The sequence below is a fragment of the Zalophus californianus genome, chromosome 11 (assembly GCF_009762305.2).
Source record: "Zalophus californianus isolate mZalCal1 chromosome 11, mZalCal1.pri.v2, whole genome shotgun sequence".
NCBI lineage: Eukaryota > Metazoa > Chordata > Mammalia > Carnivora > Otariidae > Zalophus > Zalophus californianus.
Window position 1 is genome coordinate 108977445 of NC_045605.1, and position 15873 is coordinate 108993317.

Consider the following 15873-nt stretch of genomic DNA (forward strand, 5'->3'; position numbering starts at 1 on the left):
CATTTAACTTGCATCTAAGTTTTCGTGTCCATTTCAAGTTAATTTTTGTGAGCAATGTGAGATAGGGATCCAACTCCACTGTTTTACATGTGAATATTCAGGTTTTCCAAAACTGTTTATTGAAGAGATCTTCCCCATTGCATGTTCTTGGCTCCCTTGTCAAATATTTGTTGACTGTATATGCATGAATTTCCACCATTTATTTCAACCTATTTGTGTCTTTGTGTTTCAAATACATCTTTTGTACGTAGAATACTGCTGCTTTTTAAAAAAATCTCATCTGGCAGTATCTGCCTTTCGATTAGAGCGTTTAGTCCGGGAGTTGGCTAATTTCCTGTATTGATTAACGTTTCAGGCTTGTTGGGCCAGTCTCTATCATAACTACTTAACGCTGCCATGTGGCATGAAATCAGCCATAGACAAAAATGAATAAATGTGTGTGGCCATATTCCAACAACACTTTATTTATAAACATGGGCAGCGGGCATATCCGGCCTGCCAGCCACAGTTGGCTGGTCTTTGGTTTCGTCCATTTATGTCCAACGCAGTTACTGATATGATCAGATTTATTAACGTTATTCATTTTGTTTGTCTCTCCTGGTTTTTTGGGGTTTTTTTTTAATCATTGTTCCTCTAATCCTCCTTCAAAGATTTGAGCAGAGGCTCACCCCCCTGCCGCTCCCCCTTGTTGGGGAGGTCGATGCCTAATTTCCCGGCTGCTCTGCCAGTCCCATACTCTATCTCCCGGCACCCCGAGCCGGTAAGGCTTCGGCCCTCTGCCACCCAGGCTGTGCATGCGTTGGGAGAATACACAGAGCCAGAAGAGTAGAAAACCCACGCATGCCCCCCAGTGCGGCTATGTCGTTCAAGCTCCTTCTCCTGTCTGCCTGCTTTTTTACTGAGTGCCCTCAGGCCTCTTGCTATGCGTCTGCAATTTGGTAGTCATCCAGGGATTTGGGCAGAGTTCCCACCCAGATTCTGGGCCTCACTCCCTCTGCAGCAATTCTGTTCATTTCCAGCTCCTCTGCGAGCCCTGGACTCTAGACTCTGCCCGCCCTGAGCCGGGAAGATCGCAGCTTTCCAGCGCCTCAGCTGTGGGGCTGGGGAGCGTCCCAAGTCCGGGGCCAGCCTTTTATGCCTGTATCAGTCTGTTTCCATCCGCTGAGGGCACCTCTCCAGAAAAGGGGCCGCACTGAGAGGTTAACCACCAGCATTCACAGCAGCCGGGGCCACCAGCCTGGGCGAGAGGATCCGGGCCAGGCACTAAGGGTAAGCTCCCACAGAGAGGCTGCTTTCCACCTCTGCCTGGGAGGGTGCTTGCGGCCAATCTTCCAGGAATTAGATTCCTCCAAAGAACCCTTGCTATGCACGCCCCATCACCCTCCTTTCTGCTCATCTCCTGACAAATTCTTCTTAAACCCATGATTTCTCTCGGGAGCCTCAGGTCCTGAGGCTGCAGGGACCACCCTGGAAAGCTTTATTTCAGAGGCTCTGGCTTACCAGCCTCATCTGTCCCGGGCACTTTTACCAATGTCCTTTCTCATGAAGGAAATTAAGTACCAAGCTTTTGTTCCGCAGGACCCAGCCAGACCCTAGCCCTGTCCCCAGGCCTTCTCCCTGCGAGCGTGGGGCGAGAAAACAGCCCCGAGCGAGGCTTCCCGGAAGGGGATTTTAAAGACTTCCCTTTCGTAGAATTTCTGGTGGTAGAAAAATAGATAATGATTGTCTTGCTTTCTTTAAAACACATATTAGAGAGGCGCCTGGGTGGCTTAGTTGGTTAAGCGTCTGCCTTCAGCTCAGGTCATGACCCCAGGGTCCTGGGATGGAGCCCCACATCGGGCTCCTTGCTCAGGGGGGAGCCTGCTTCTCCCTCTGCCTCTGCTGCTCCCCCTGCTTGGGTTCTCTCTGTCAAATAAATAAAACTTTAAAAAAATATGTTAGATTTTAGGATCTTTTTCTATCATGATATTTCTTGGGGAAATCCGGCCTCTGAGCTCTGAGCATCTGGCTCACCCGTGATATCAGAGTATGTCCATATTCATAACTGCCAAATCCTAGAACATGCTGATAACTTTGCAGCCAACACTCTTTATTTTAAAAACTAGCCACATGAGGTGTTCGGTCCCGACACTCTGTTCTCCACCTTTGAAAAGAGAACCCAGCTATTGACTACCAGGTAAATGGGGGATCCTTTTGAGAGGAAAGGACAGCCCAGAGTCCAAATCCTAAAAGCAGACAGAGACTGAAAAGAGCTGTAAAAACCGCCTTCATGGAGAAGACGATGGGTCCCAGTGACGATATCAGACACCTGTGACTGATCGCGGCTCAGGTCCGCTGTTGTCAGTTAGCCTTATTAGCAGCAGCAGGGGAAGCACAGGGTGGCCTTGCCGTCTTGACCACAAGCCGCTGTGCGTTTGCGGAGGGGGGCGGAGTTTCCAAAAAGGTTACGCCATCCGGAAATGAATCCTAACCTACATTGTGGGAAATTTAGCAAAACGGGGCAAAAAACCATAAGCAAGTAGATAAAAACACAAGGGCGATGAAAGTTCACCATAATTTTTACTGTTATTTTTCTACTATTTTTTTTCCTCCACTAAGTCGGACAAAGACCATTGTATGCTTTTTTCCCCCTGAAATCTGTGAGTGGGAGGCAAGATTACTCACAGTAGAATTCAGCCAAGACATTAAGCCCATTAGGGAGGCAATGCAAAAGAGCCTCCAAAGGCTGAGCTGAATTCAGCTCTGCTCTGGGGCTCAGGAGAGGGGCGGGCCAGCCCGAGCTGCCCCAGGGTCCTGGGCCGGCTCTGGCTCTTCCCCGGGGGTCTGCTCCCCGCCTGCACTCTCGGAGGCTCTGGGGCCCGTCCACAAGCCTCCACGGTGTGGACGGGGGTCCCTGCTGGAGAGCTGGAGGGGAGCAGCATGGGCTTATGCACCCCCTGACCCTCCCCTGGAGCAGAGAGGGCGGAGAGCCGGGTCCCGCCCTCCCCCCCCCCCCCCCCCCCCCCCGCCCCATGGAGCTCTTAGGGGCCCAGTACCAGCCGCTGAACAGGACCGAAGCCCCGGCTCAGAGTGCCTACGGGACAGGGAAGCAGCACCTACCCCTCCCTTCTCAGCTTGCTCTGCTGCTGCAAAGCTCAATCCTGAATCCTTCGTGCTCACTTGTGCCCCATTTCCTACCTCCCACCAGGGCCCATTATGGGCCATTCCGGGCCCAAGACGCCGACCCTGCTCCCTTGCCATGTGTCAGCCCTCCGAGGCGGGTGCCCTACACCTGGATCCTGCATTTTCTGCAGGCACTTCTCTGGGGAGTGGCCTTGTGCATAAACAGGGGTGGGGGCCAGGCCACCTTTAACCTCACACCCAGCCGCGGTCTGGCTGGGCTCTTGCAGCAGGCCAGGCCCTGGGGACCCCGTAATCCCTGAGTCCCTGGAGATGACGCTCTGCAGGGGGTGATGGGTCTGAACACACGGCAGTCAACATCAAAACATGGTGGACTTTGTCATCCGCTTAGAACCACAGACTTAAAAGAAATATTTGCAGCATAAATTAGATATGATGAGGTTGTATTTTGTTAAGAACCCGTCCTACACTCTTGTACACCCACATGGCCACACCCAGAGCACCTCGGTTTCCCTTCCAGCCCACAGCCCTCCCAAGGGTAAACTGACGCAGGGTAGATGGGAAGGGGTGCTCCCTTCTCACGGCCTCCTGCTCACTCACCATCCCCACGGTTGCATGTGGTCCTCGTTCATGGGTTTTCGGTGCCCTGCAGTATTCCTTGAACAAAGGACCACAGTTTACATGGCCTGTGATGGATATTTGTGTCGCAGAAACAAAGAATTGCCTGCTTTCATACAGACAGCATATTCAGCTGGCTCTAGGATGCTGTGGTCTGATGTGAGGGTCCCCTGAGGAAGACCCCCCTAATTTGAGAGCCCCCGAGTCACAGCCCACGGCCCCACCTTCACCCCCTGCTCAGCAGGTCTCTATGCCTCCCTCCTGCTCCCTGTTCGGGTCGCACGTCCCAGGCCGGCTGTTTGGGGCTGGGGCGGTGGGGGGGGGGGGTGCCGCGCAAGGCTGCAGGGCACACTGACTTTATTCTGCAAGGTGACATTTTAGGCCCAGACACAATTTTTATCGAGCAAGTGTCATTGTGCTAGACGGGAATTTTGGGTCTCCTGCCACGTTGCTGCTGGGGACACTGAGTCCCAGAACAGCTCGGTCTGTTCCTTCTGCTGACGCATGTCGCGGACCGTCTTCGGGGAGAGCCTACTCTGAAAACAAAGCTCAGTGGTGAGGCGCTGCCTGGGCGACGGGGAGGGGCTTCGGTGGCAGTCGATGCCACTGCAGGCGGGGTGGACTCAGCGGGTCTGGGCGCTGTTAGTGGGGACACTGAACCAGAGCTGCCCAGGACCCCAGGAGCCTCGGTCACGGAGGGGCCTCTGCCCACCGACCTGTGCCCTCTGACCTGGCCTGATGTGCGTGTCCCCGAAGGCAGGAGCGACTGACCCTGCCCCCTCTCCGGGGAGGAGGTCCCCAGGCCGGGCCCTGCGGGCAGCTGGTCCCTCATCCCTCCAGGAAGGATGGCGAGACCCCCAGGGCCTATGGTCTCTGTTGAGGGTGGGGAGCCGTGTGGCAGCCCCTCCTGTCTCCAGGGGCTAGCAGCAGGCTCAGTGCCCACCACACGTCCCACATCCCACGACCCGGCAGGAGACCGGAGAGCCTGCGGTGTGAGCTCCAGGCCCGCTCGCTGGCTTCTGGCTTCACGCCCCCCCCCGCCCTGTTCCCCACGCACCCCCCACGCCTCCGGGGCTGGGGGCCACCATCACCCCCCACACGCCTTGGCCGGCTGTGGCCCCGGAGCTGCCCTGGCGTGGTGACAGCCATCGGCGCACGGACAGCCCGCCTAAGGACGCCTGGCCGTGTCTTCCACACAGAGAGGCTCAGGCCCCGCGGCCCCACGGAGCTGAGGCCTGCCCACGGCTTGAGTGAGTGTGCGGCCGTGGCCCTTCACAGCTGAGCCCAGAATTTGATCGGGGTTAGCAAACCGTGGTCAGGGGGCCACAGTTTCATAAGGTTTTATCGGCACACAGCCGCACCCCTACATTTCACGCTGCAGCGTCAGGCTTGCGAGATTGTGACGGAGATCGGATGGCCCGCAAAGCCTAAAATATTCCCTATCCGGCCCTTGACAGACGGTTGGCTGGTGCTCGATTTGGATGTGGTCACCGCGCCTCCGAGTGCGCCCCCTTCCGGCCTCCTGGGGGATGGACGCCTGTGTCCCGCCAGTGCCCTGAGCCCGTCCCTGCATAAAATCCCGTCACAGACCAGCTCTCCTGCCGCTGTCCACCGCGAGCTGGCCCTCGCTCGGAAGGGTCAATTCTCTAGAATGTTCCCAGCTCAAGTTCTTAATTCTGGCAAATAGTCTTGAAATGTGTTTTTAATAGCTTCAGATGAAACTCAAATCTTGTTAGGTGACGTCAAAGCAAATTCAAATATAAATCTCCATTTGCCTTTAATGTTTTCAAATATTAAAGTTATCAACAGAGAGGCAAGTAAAGGAATAAAAATGCAAATGAACGGGGAGAGACTCGCTCCCAGGCGGTGGCTGGGGCCCTTCTCCAGAGTCTGGCCCAGCCTTCTGCCCCCCCCCCCCCCCAGCAGCCTGTTCACTGGGTTTCTGGGGGGGGTGGAGGAGGGGGAAGCGTCCAGGCTCTCCGCCCAGAAGGAGCTCATATCTCGGCTGTGAACACATTAAAGGAAGAAAAAACCAAAATATAACCACAGAAACAGCTACTCTAAAGAGCTCATCTTTATTCTGTGTTCAGGAAAAGAAGTCATCCGCCCATGAGCTTCAATGGCCCAAATTGCTGATAATTTCAGTATAAATTAGGCCATTATGTGCTGCCACAACTGTCCTTTTCCTTGATGAAAGTGAGGGCTGAGTCTTATTCTCCTCTCCAGGCATGAGTGGTGTGGGCTGGGGGAGGGGAGTGTCTCTGGCCAGGACCCCCGCACGACCCTGGGCAGCCACCCCCTGCGGTCCTGGAGCAGTGGTTCCAAGAGGGCTTCCAGGGATAACAGATCAGCTGGAGAGAGGCTCTGAGCCCTGACAGGATGTATGGAGCCCATGGCGGGGGCCCTGCCCTGTAAGGGCCTCTGGGGTCCGGGCATCCAACACACAGGTGAGGCATCTGCTTCTGGCTGCGTGGGCTTCTGGAAGCACGACACAGGGGCAGGGAAGGGCCGGGCTTGTAGCGGGGTGCCACGGACCAAACCTGCGTGTCCCGCAACACATGTTGAAGCCTTAACCACCCCCCTCCAACATGACAGTGTTCGGAGGCGGGCCCCTGGGAGGGGGTCAGGGTCAGACAAGGTCACGGGGTCGAGGCTGGGCTGGGATCGGTGCCCTTGTGGGAAAAGACCCCCGGAGAGCTGGCTGGCGTTCTCACCCTGAGCACGAGCCGGTCTCGGGAGCACACAGCGAGAGGAGAAGGCTCTGGATGGACCGGTCCCGCCGGCACCTTTCTCTTGGACTTCCAGCCGCGGGGACATGGAGACATGACTGTCTGTTGTTTAAGCTGCCCGGGCTGACATGGGCACCGAGCCTCATGCCAACCACTGGAAGGGCATCTCCGAGAAGGAACAGCATGAGCAAAGGCACAGCAGGACCCGGGAAGGCCAGGTGGGAAGGAGCCCCCACCCCAGGGAGGGTGGGGATTGCGGAGACCCTGAAGGCCAGGCTAAGGGGCTCAGCTCTTATTCTGTGGGTGGTGGGCAGCACAGAGCCATTTTTGGAAGAAACGTGCAGGGATTCGAGGTGATTTAAGCAATGGATTCCAGCGCATCATGGATTCGCTCTCGTCACCTGCCTCTCCCCATGGCTGTTTCCCTCCCGCGTCTGGCGTGTCAGGGGCAGGCACACCCCCCGAGCCCCACGGGCCTGCCGGGCAGGCTGCTCAGCCGCAGCCCCGTGGACGTGGGGGGCGCTTCTGTTTCCCCTTTGACCGAGATCAGCTCATCCTCTCCGCAAAGCCCTGGGAGGTGGGGATGCCGCTTGTCCCCGTCTACAGCTGTGTTGGGTGAATGGGGTGAGGGCACCTGTTCGCCACACTGGGGAAGAGCCCAGAGCCTGAGGCCCACCTTGGCCACCAGGAGACAGAGGCTAGAGCGCCGGGTTGCCGAGTGGGCGGCAGCCGCCAACCGAGGACAGTCCTGAGAGCCCACCTGGCCAGGCGAGGGTCCCCAGGTGGCCAGACCAGGCTGGGCCTCCCGTGTGTGCCCTGTTGCCAGAGCCCGTGGCGAGCACCAGCTGTGGGCCGCCGCGAGGGGGCACCCGGCCGCGTGGCTGCCCCGTGATTCCTCATCGGACTTCCCTTCCCCTGCATGGACCCTGTTTGGACAACTGGGGTTTTCCCAGGCAGCTGGGAGGGAGCTTGGACCTTAGCTGATGGTGAGAGGTTCTCATTGGCGTCTCCCCTTCCTCGCTGGGGTGACTGTCACCAACCAGTGGCCCAGCCCGCCACCGGGGACGAGAAACGCCCCAGACACATCCGGCCTTGAGTCGGAGGTGAGCGGGGGCCACTCCTGCCAGGAAACCCAGCCCTTCGCAGTGCAGCGTGCCTCTAGCCAGAGAGGGTCCTGCCTGCTCTAAATGACCAAGACTGCGACGAGGCCAGGCCTTGGGGGTGGGAGGCAATCTTCTCTGCTGAGGAAGGGGCTTAGCCAGCAAGGACAGAAGACAGGCAGAAGGATCTCCCCACTTCACAACACTTCTTTGGGATTGGGTTGTTTTTTTAAAGAAAAGTTCATTTACTATATATTATTCGATTAGGAAACCTGCCAGGCGCGTTGATGTTTTTTAAAAGGGCAAAAATAACCTAATAAGTCAAATTCGATTGGCAAACTAGGTCTGTACGATTTCCAGAGTAGCTGAATGCCGACGTGGCTCAGACCAGGAGCGAGGGATGGAAAGGCGGGGAAGGGCGTCGTGATCGAAGGGCTGGAGCATGCAGGGTGAGGATGGGGGCGTGGGGGGGGGGGGCGAGCAGGACTCCAGGCAAGGCAGGCAGGTGCCCCCAAGCCAGGCCCTCTCCCCTGGGCCGGGCAGGGACCGGAGAGGTGGGCAGTGTGCCACCGGCTGGGGAGAGAAAAGAGCCACTCAAGACACCAGCCCCATCCCTCCCTTGGCAGGGCCCCGCTCCGGGGCTGGAGCTCAGGAGGCAGACAGCCCTGGCCGGGGAGACCTGCTTTCCTTGACATGAGGACAGAAAGGGTCTGTCTCACCCAGGGGAAGCAGAGGGAAGCCCAGGAAGGGGAAGCAACCCTAACGCAGGGGTCAGGTCATCCTCAGAGATGCACACCCAGACAAGGGCGCACACGCACGCACACACACACACAGCACTGCTCGAGCACTGCAGCGGGGAGGGAGGGCTGGGGCGGGGTGGGGTCACCCTGGCCCCTTCACCGGAGCCCAGCTGTCCTCGTGCTTGATAGCCCACCTCTGGAGCCCCGTGGACCCGGCTTCGATCCTGGCTCTGCCCCTTCTGGCTGGGGGACTTAGCTTCTCTGAGGCTCCGTTTCCCCACTGTTGAAGGAGGTTCATGATTTCAGCTCTCGGTTACTCAGGAGTTTTTGGTTAATGTAACAGAAATCAACTTGAGATAACTTAAGCTAAAAAGGAGAATCTATTCAGCAACAAGAGAGCAGCTGGGCCTCGGGGAGCCCTGGTGCGTGGGGCAGAAGACTCACTGCGCTTGCTTGCTCTGTCCCGGCCTCTGGCCTCCTGCCCTGCGGCTCCATTTCTGCTCTCTCCTCCCAGCCTCCTGAAGGGTAGGAAGTTACGTTCCTAGTAGGAAGCTTTCATTCTTCAGACTTGGGCCCTCAAGAGTACTCTTTCTTAGTCCCAAATTCTAAGGGAGGAGGTCTGACTGACCCAATCTGAATCAGGTGCCCGAGATGCCCCAGACTGGTCCCATAACTCCTGGGTGGGTGGAGACTTCATGGCACAAAAAGGCTGCCAGGCACCGGCCCAGGGAGATAAGCGGGGAGGATACGGGGGTCGCTGTGAGCTGATGGGTGGTTCACACAAATGATAAGATTCAGGACTTGAGCCCAGGTCTCAATAACTCTAAGCCCTTGGTTTTTCACTCCTGCCCTAGGTTGGGCTCCCTCCAGCAGAGTCTGAGACAGGATTGTTATGTAAGTGGATTATTGAGGGAGTGACTTCAGGAGAAGCCTTTAAGGAAGTGAGGGAAGCAGCACAGGGCAGGAGAAGAAGCCAGGCGAGGGCTAGCCTGGTCCTGCGGGAGCTCTGGGGTGCTAGCGGCCTCACAGGGTTGTCCCCTCTTGAGGAAGGAAATCAAATCCTTTCAGTCATTCATTAGGGGCTGTGCAGAGGGAGGGGAGCCTCCCAGGCATCGCTGAGCTGGGCAGGTCCCAGTGTCAGAGGGCAATCCTGCAGTATGGGTGCAGTGGTGAGCCCTGAGCACTTGGAAGGGCCCTGGGTGCCCGGGGGGCTTTGGGCACCGCGCAACGGCATCCACTCTGCTCCCTCTGCTCCCCAATCTGGGGGCTGCCGACAGTGGCTGATGGACAAGTGCCCGAGGATTGTCAGGGACTCGGTGACAGACGGGTCGGTGCCTGAGCAGAAAGGTGAGAAGAAAGGGATCCCTCCCATGCTCATGTCCGCCTGCCCCCCAATTCAACATGCTCCCCAAACCCCCAGGGAGAGCGATCCTGGGGAAATGGCTCGTAATCAAGCCCACGAGGGCGGACCACCCCCGGAAAACAAAGACCCACACCCCATGCTGTGGACTGTCCATATTCAGACGGATTTCTGATGGATGAGAGGTATGCAAGGAACATTCAAATCTAAACTGCAATCTTCATTTACGAACCCTTCCATCACGATGACCCAGAAATGCGTCTCCCAGAAGTTGGGATAATGCCATCAAAAGGGTCATGCCGCCCTCATGATTCTCTTGACAGGCACAAATTTATATAATAATGAGAAAGCATTTTCGACATTAAGGGGCCCGGCAGCCCAGCCGAGGACGCCCCGGATGGCCACAGCATTAGTCACTCCCCACCGGCCTGTCGCCTTGCCAGCGTCCAGCTTCCCCGGGAGCACAGCAGGGTCTGGAAGCTAGCTTGTGAACTTTGTAAAGGCGTTTTCCCAAATGACTCCTTCTGGGGGGAATTTGTAAAGAATTACATTACTCTGAGGATAATTATTCCCTCTGGCCATTTTTTTTTTCACATTTTAAAGATGGTGGTAAAACATACGTAATGTAACATTTACCATTTTCTACACTAAGTGTGCAAGTCATTGGCATTAAATATATTCTCAGTGTTGTGCAACCGTCACCACTAGTCATTTCTAGAAGTTTTTCCTCTTCCCAAATGGAAACTCCGTCCCCGTTAAACACTGACTCTCTATCTCGTCCCCCAGCCCCTGGTGGCGTCTGTTCTACTTTTTTGTCTCAATGGATCTGACTGTTCTAGGGACCTCATTTGAGTGGAATCACACAGTATTTCTTTTTATGACTGGCTTCTTTCACTCAGCATCATGTCCTCAAGGTTCACCCATGTGGTAGCCGGTGTCAGAACGTCCTTCCTTTTTAAGGCTGGAGCGTATTCCATGACAGAGATAGGCCACCTTTGCTCATCCGTTCATCCACTGATGGACACTTAGGTTGCTTCCACGTTTTGACTGTTGTGAATATTGCTACTGTGGACACAAGTGCGTACACCCGGTCATTTTGGCAGTAGAATGTACTAGAACAAAGTCAGGGAGGCCCCTGCTCCTACAATGGCTCAGCTCCATAAGCCTATGTCTCCAGGTGGAGCTCCAGGAAGAGGCTGGCTTCAAGGAGCTTTGCATCACGAGCTGAAATGGAGTTAAGAAATGAGTCACAGATTTCAAGAGTCTTAACAATATTCAGATTGTTTGATCAGTAATTCTGTTAGGAATTTATACAGGGGGAATCAGGATACACTCCGAGAGGTGGCTCGGGGCTTTATCACAAGCAGAGGTACTAGGGACATTAGTTAAGAGACAAAATAAAAAGAATTTCTTCTCTGCAAACCAAGCTGGGGGGGTGAATTAAATTTGCTCCCCACCGTGTCTGTAATGATATGATTTAGATTTTTTCTAATGTGACCTCTGTAAATCGGGTAAGAGAAAGGCATCAGCTAAAACCGATAAGCCTGAGGGGAAGAGGGGAGCGTGAAAGCGCCATGGGGAGGTAAGGAGCCCACCCTGTGCTTGTGTTCCCCCCCCCGCCCTCTCTCCCCGGGGTGGGGGGGGTGCGCCCCACAGCTGGGGCCACAACCCAACCATCTGCTCTGAACTCTGAGTCAAGACCACCTCCCCAGGGGCATAGCTTCATGGACCCCCACCTCCCAGCACCCCTCTCTCACCTGGAGGAGGCCTGCCCACCCTCTCCCCCCACCTGGAAGCCCTCTGTCCACTGAAAAGAAAAATTTCTCCAAAACACTACAAATGGGCAACACATTTTTGCAATGGGATGAAACACTTCCTGCATTTCTTGAAGATCCACATGCACACTTCCCCTGGGACTGGGAAGGCAGCCCTGACCCCGGGAAAGCTCCCAGCAAGGCCAGTAGGCTCGGAGCCTCGGAGTCCTGGGGGGGTGGGGGGGGCGCCCTGCTCCACTGGGCAGGGCAATCCAGCCTGGCCATGGGGAGGGGGGACTCAGAATCAGAAGGTGAGCCCCAGATGAAAGTCCCTGTAATGGATCCTGTCATGCTCCACGGAGGTGGGGAAAGGGAAATCAAACCAAAAAGTGACCAAAGGAACCAAATTACTGTATTTCAGACACAGAGCCGAGAAGCAGCCTCTAATGGGACTCAGGCAAGCGGCCCCGAGCGGGAAGTGGGTCAGCCCTTCCTACTTCAAGCACGACAGTGGCTTTCATCTGTCTCCTGGCTCAAATGTTCACCCCCGGAAACTGCTGCTTTCCTAAGGCGCTCCCTGCAGCCCCCCCCCCCGCCCCGCGCCCCCCGCCTGTCCCCACCTCCACAACTCCCCCGCCCCGCCCCCTCCCCCACCGGCCTCCCTGGATGTGACAAGACTCACCGTGGGCTCATTGTCACTCGTTCTGCTTTTAAGAACTTTCCTTTCTGGACATTTTATTCTTGGTGAAAGTACGTCTTTATTTCTCTACACAGTTCCTTGGGAAGGGAAAATTTTAAGACAATTTTGAAATACCTTCTCAGTTAACAGGCTGTAATGCAAACAGCCATTTTCCCGGTGGAACAATTTTCCAAAAGGAGAGGATGAAGCTGTTTTCTCCCCTGTCACAGCGATGGGACTTTGTGACCATCTTTGTTATAAAAACGAATCACCGTCCTTACGACATGTCCTCTCATTGATCAAAACTGCAATAGCAAAATGAGCATAAATATCCCCAGTCCCATGACTCTCGCCACGTTTGGACCAGACGGGCCTGAAGACACGAGAGAAACCTCTTCTGTGACCGGGTGCGGGTGCTCTGGAGGCTTCCCGGGGCCCCACCCCCCCAGGGGCCTGTCCTCACGGGCTGGACTGCGTGGTCCCTCCGGTTCCATTGTGTTTGGGGACTCGGGGCCCGGGCGTCAGGGAAGGTGCTCTCGCAGAGGGCAGTGGGCGGACTGCCCTGGAAACACTTGCTTCTCTCGCTCCCCCCCAGAGGCCCCGGCACGGGGTAGGCAGCCCCCACTGAAAGCCCACCTGGGACGCAGGCCCCCTGGCCAGGAAGACTCTCGCCAGCCCTTTCCAAGGGCTCTCCTTCCCCTCACCTGTGATCCTCAGGGGAAGGCCCCACGTGCCGGGGGCCAAGGACCAGGGCCAGCCAGGAGGAAGGGCCTGTCTCTGGGTCCCCAGCCCCAGGCAGGCCTTCTGTCCCTTCTAGACACGAGGTGAAGGTGGAGGCTCTCCCTGCAGGTGGGTGGTGGGTGGGGGGAGAACAGGCCTGACCAGCCCAGACAGGCCCTCAAACAGGTCTCAGAGGGGCCTCTGCCCCCAGGCTCTGGGCACTGAGCAGGGAGGGTCTGTCCGCTGGGGAGGCTCTCGGGTGTGAGGAGCACATGGCGGGGGGGGGGGGGGGGACACGAGCTAAAGGACACCAGGGAGAGAGCAGAAACACAGAGTCCCCTCCCCAAACCGGGCGAGGAAGGGCCGAGGGCACAGAGGAATCACAAGTGACTTCCAGATGGAGCACACCTCAGCACCCCCAGTGTGATTCCGACTCCCTGGAGGAAAGAGGAGACACCAGGTTGAGACCGCTACCCAGGGCACGTGGGCACTTCATGACGGGCCCCGGAATGCTAGCTGCTCCTTTGAGTCTGGTTGGGGGCTGGCCAGGTCTCAATTTCCCTTCATCTTCAGAGAACCAGCTCATGAGCCCTGCCCTCGGGAAGATCCGCCCTGGAGCCCCAGCTCTTGGAGCCAGTCAGGGTTTCAACCCTCGAGGTCAGAATCAAACCCCTCTCTGAGCACCTCTGCACACCCAGGCTCCAGGGACCCCCCTGCAGACCCATGTGCCTCGTGGCTGCACCATGCTCCAGAGCCCCACATGCTGTACCCCATGGGCTCCCCAGCCTCATCTCTGCCCATCTCCACACCCCTCCACAGGGGCCCTTAGGCTTGACTGAGCACGTGGGATGCCTCTCAGTGGTCGTCTGATATGCTGTCCCTCCTAGAAAGAGCATCCTCATGTGATTTGGTTGGAATCATGGCCTGGACGACCTACAGTACATTTTGAACCTCAAGAGTTAGTGCTCAGTTGCCCTTGAACAGAGTGATAGCATTAAATACCTGGTCGCATGAGTTGGTGGGATCACAACCCCCCTGGAGGTCAGGCTGCCCCTCACACATGCTGGAGTTCCCTGCGGTCATGGACACGAAACTGACCTAGGTCCGTTCACCTGTTGGCTGCAGCTTCAGAAGCATGGGCAGGTCTCTAACTTAGGCATCAGGTGTGAGTGTCACCTAAAAAGCCATCAAGAGTGGGACAGAGATGCAAGGCAGCCCCAAACTGCTGGTAACAAAGCCTGATGGAGTCCCTTGGTTGCCCTGATCTATGTGACTGCTGATACTGTCAGCTTTCACCCCACAGCAGGTGCTGAGCCTGAAGAGGTCACATGATGTGCTGGGGGTGGTGTCACCTTGCCAGGCATTTGGAGGAGTCCAGCAGCAACAGCCCGATGGGTAGCAGGGTCAAAGGGAGTTAGGAGCAACCCTGGGCCCCCCTGCCCGTGTGTCTCCACGGCCTCAGCCCTGTGCATGTGTGTTGGGGAGCTAGGGATGACAGGGGGTTTCACTGAATGTTCACCATGTGACAGTCCAGATACACTCTCAATCTCAGGAGCTTGGGTGGTGATCCCCAGATGGATGGTGCACAAGATGACCATGGGAAGAGACCCAGGGAAAAAACCACGGTGTTTCTACAGTTACAGGTAAGGGCATCTCATCTCCAGGCCACACGGCAAAGAATGATTCTGATGAAACAGATGAAAACAAAAGCAATCAACAACATAAAACAGAACAAAACCAAACGCCAAAGAGTGAGAATCTTCAGCAAGGGGATGGGGCATTTATTAATGTGTAAAACCATAAATCTTCACGCCTTTAAACAACAACCAGATAGAAAAGTTAATGGGAAAAGACCCCATTTATAATGGGAGCAAATGAGATGAAACAATCAGGATTACATGAAGCAAGAAATGGGTAAAAACCGTGTGAGGAAAATGTGAAACTCCGCATGGAAGTTCCCGCCACGACCCGGTGTGGGAGGGTCCATGTCACGAAGATGTCCGCCATGCCCAAGTCAACTTATGTGTGTGGAAAATCTCTAAAATACTGAAAGGTTTTTTCCTAGAATTGGACAAGATAAGTTGAAAGTTTATATGAACAAATAAGCAATAAGAATAACTGTGAAAACTCTAAAAGGAGAGGAAGAATGAGGAGAAATTAGGCCTTCTAGATATTTGGGCAATTTACAGAATACTTAATGTGGTATAATGTCACTGTGGCTATGTTCAAGAAAAGAGTCCTTGCCGGGGCGTCTGGGTGGCTTAGTCGGTTGGGTGTCCAACTCTTAATCTCAGCTCAGGTCTTGATCTCAGGTTCGTGAGTTCAAGCCCCACGTTGGGCTCTGTGCTGGGCATGGAGCCTACTTAAAAAAAAGAAAAAGTCCTTGCCTTATAGAGACTTATAGCATCTACAGAAGTTATAGGTAATATGACATGTCTGAAATTTTCTTCGAAACGTTCTTCAGCATCTCTTGGTGGGGAGGGAGGAGGGGCAGATTTGCCCAGGGTGAACAGTGATGGAAGTTGGGTGAGGGGGACCTAGGGGCTCATTAGACAGTTTTCTCTGTGGTGGCTGGGTAGAGTGGCCTCCAAAGATGCTCACGCCCTAATCTCCCAACCCAGGAATGTTCCATGTCGCCTGGCCAGAGGGACTTTGCAGATATGATGAAGTCATGGACCCTGAGGTGAGAGATGGTCCTGGCATGTCCAGGTGGGCCTGGTGTCAGCACAAGGGTCTTGTAAGACAGAGGCAAGAAGTGTGGCGATGGAGGCAGAGGTGCGAGTGATGGGCAGAAGGCACCGAGAGCCAAGGAGTATGGTGCCTCTAGGGGATGGAAAAGGCAAGCAATGAATCCTCCCCTAGGGCCTCCAGAAGGAACCAGCCCTGTGGACCGCTGGACTCCAGAACCCCGGCCTCCGGAGCCGTGGGACCACCCATCCGTGGTAAGCAGCTCGGTCTGCGGGGCGTGGACGGCAGCCACAGGAAACTCACGCACTGCGTTTTGCAATGTTTGGAAATTTTCCATAATATAAAAATTTAAAAACATATTATCA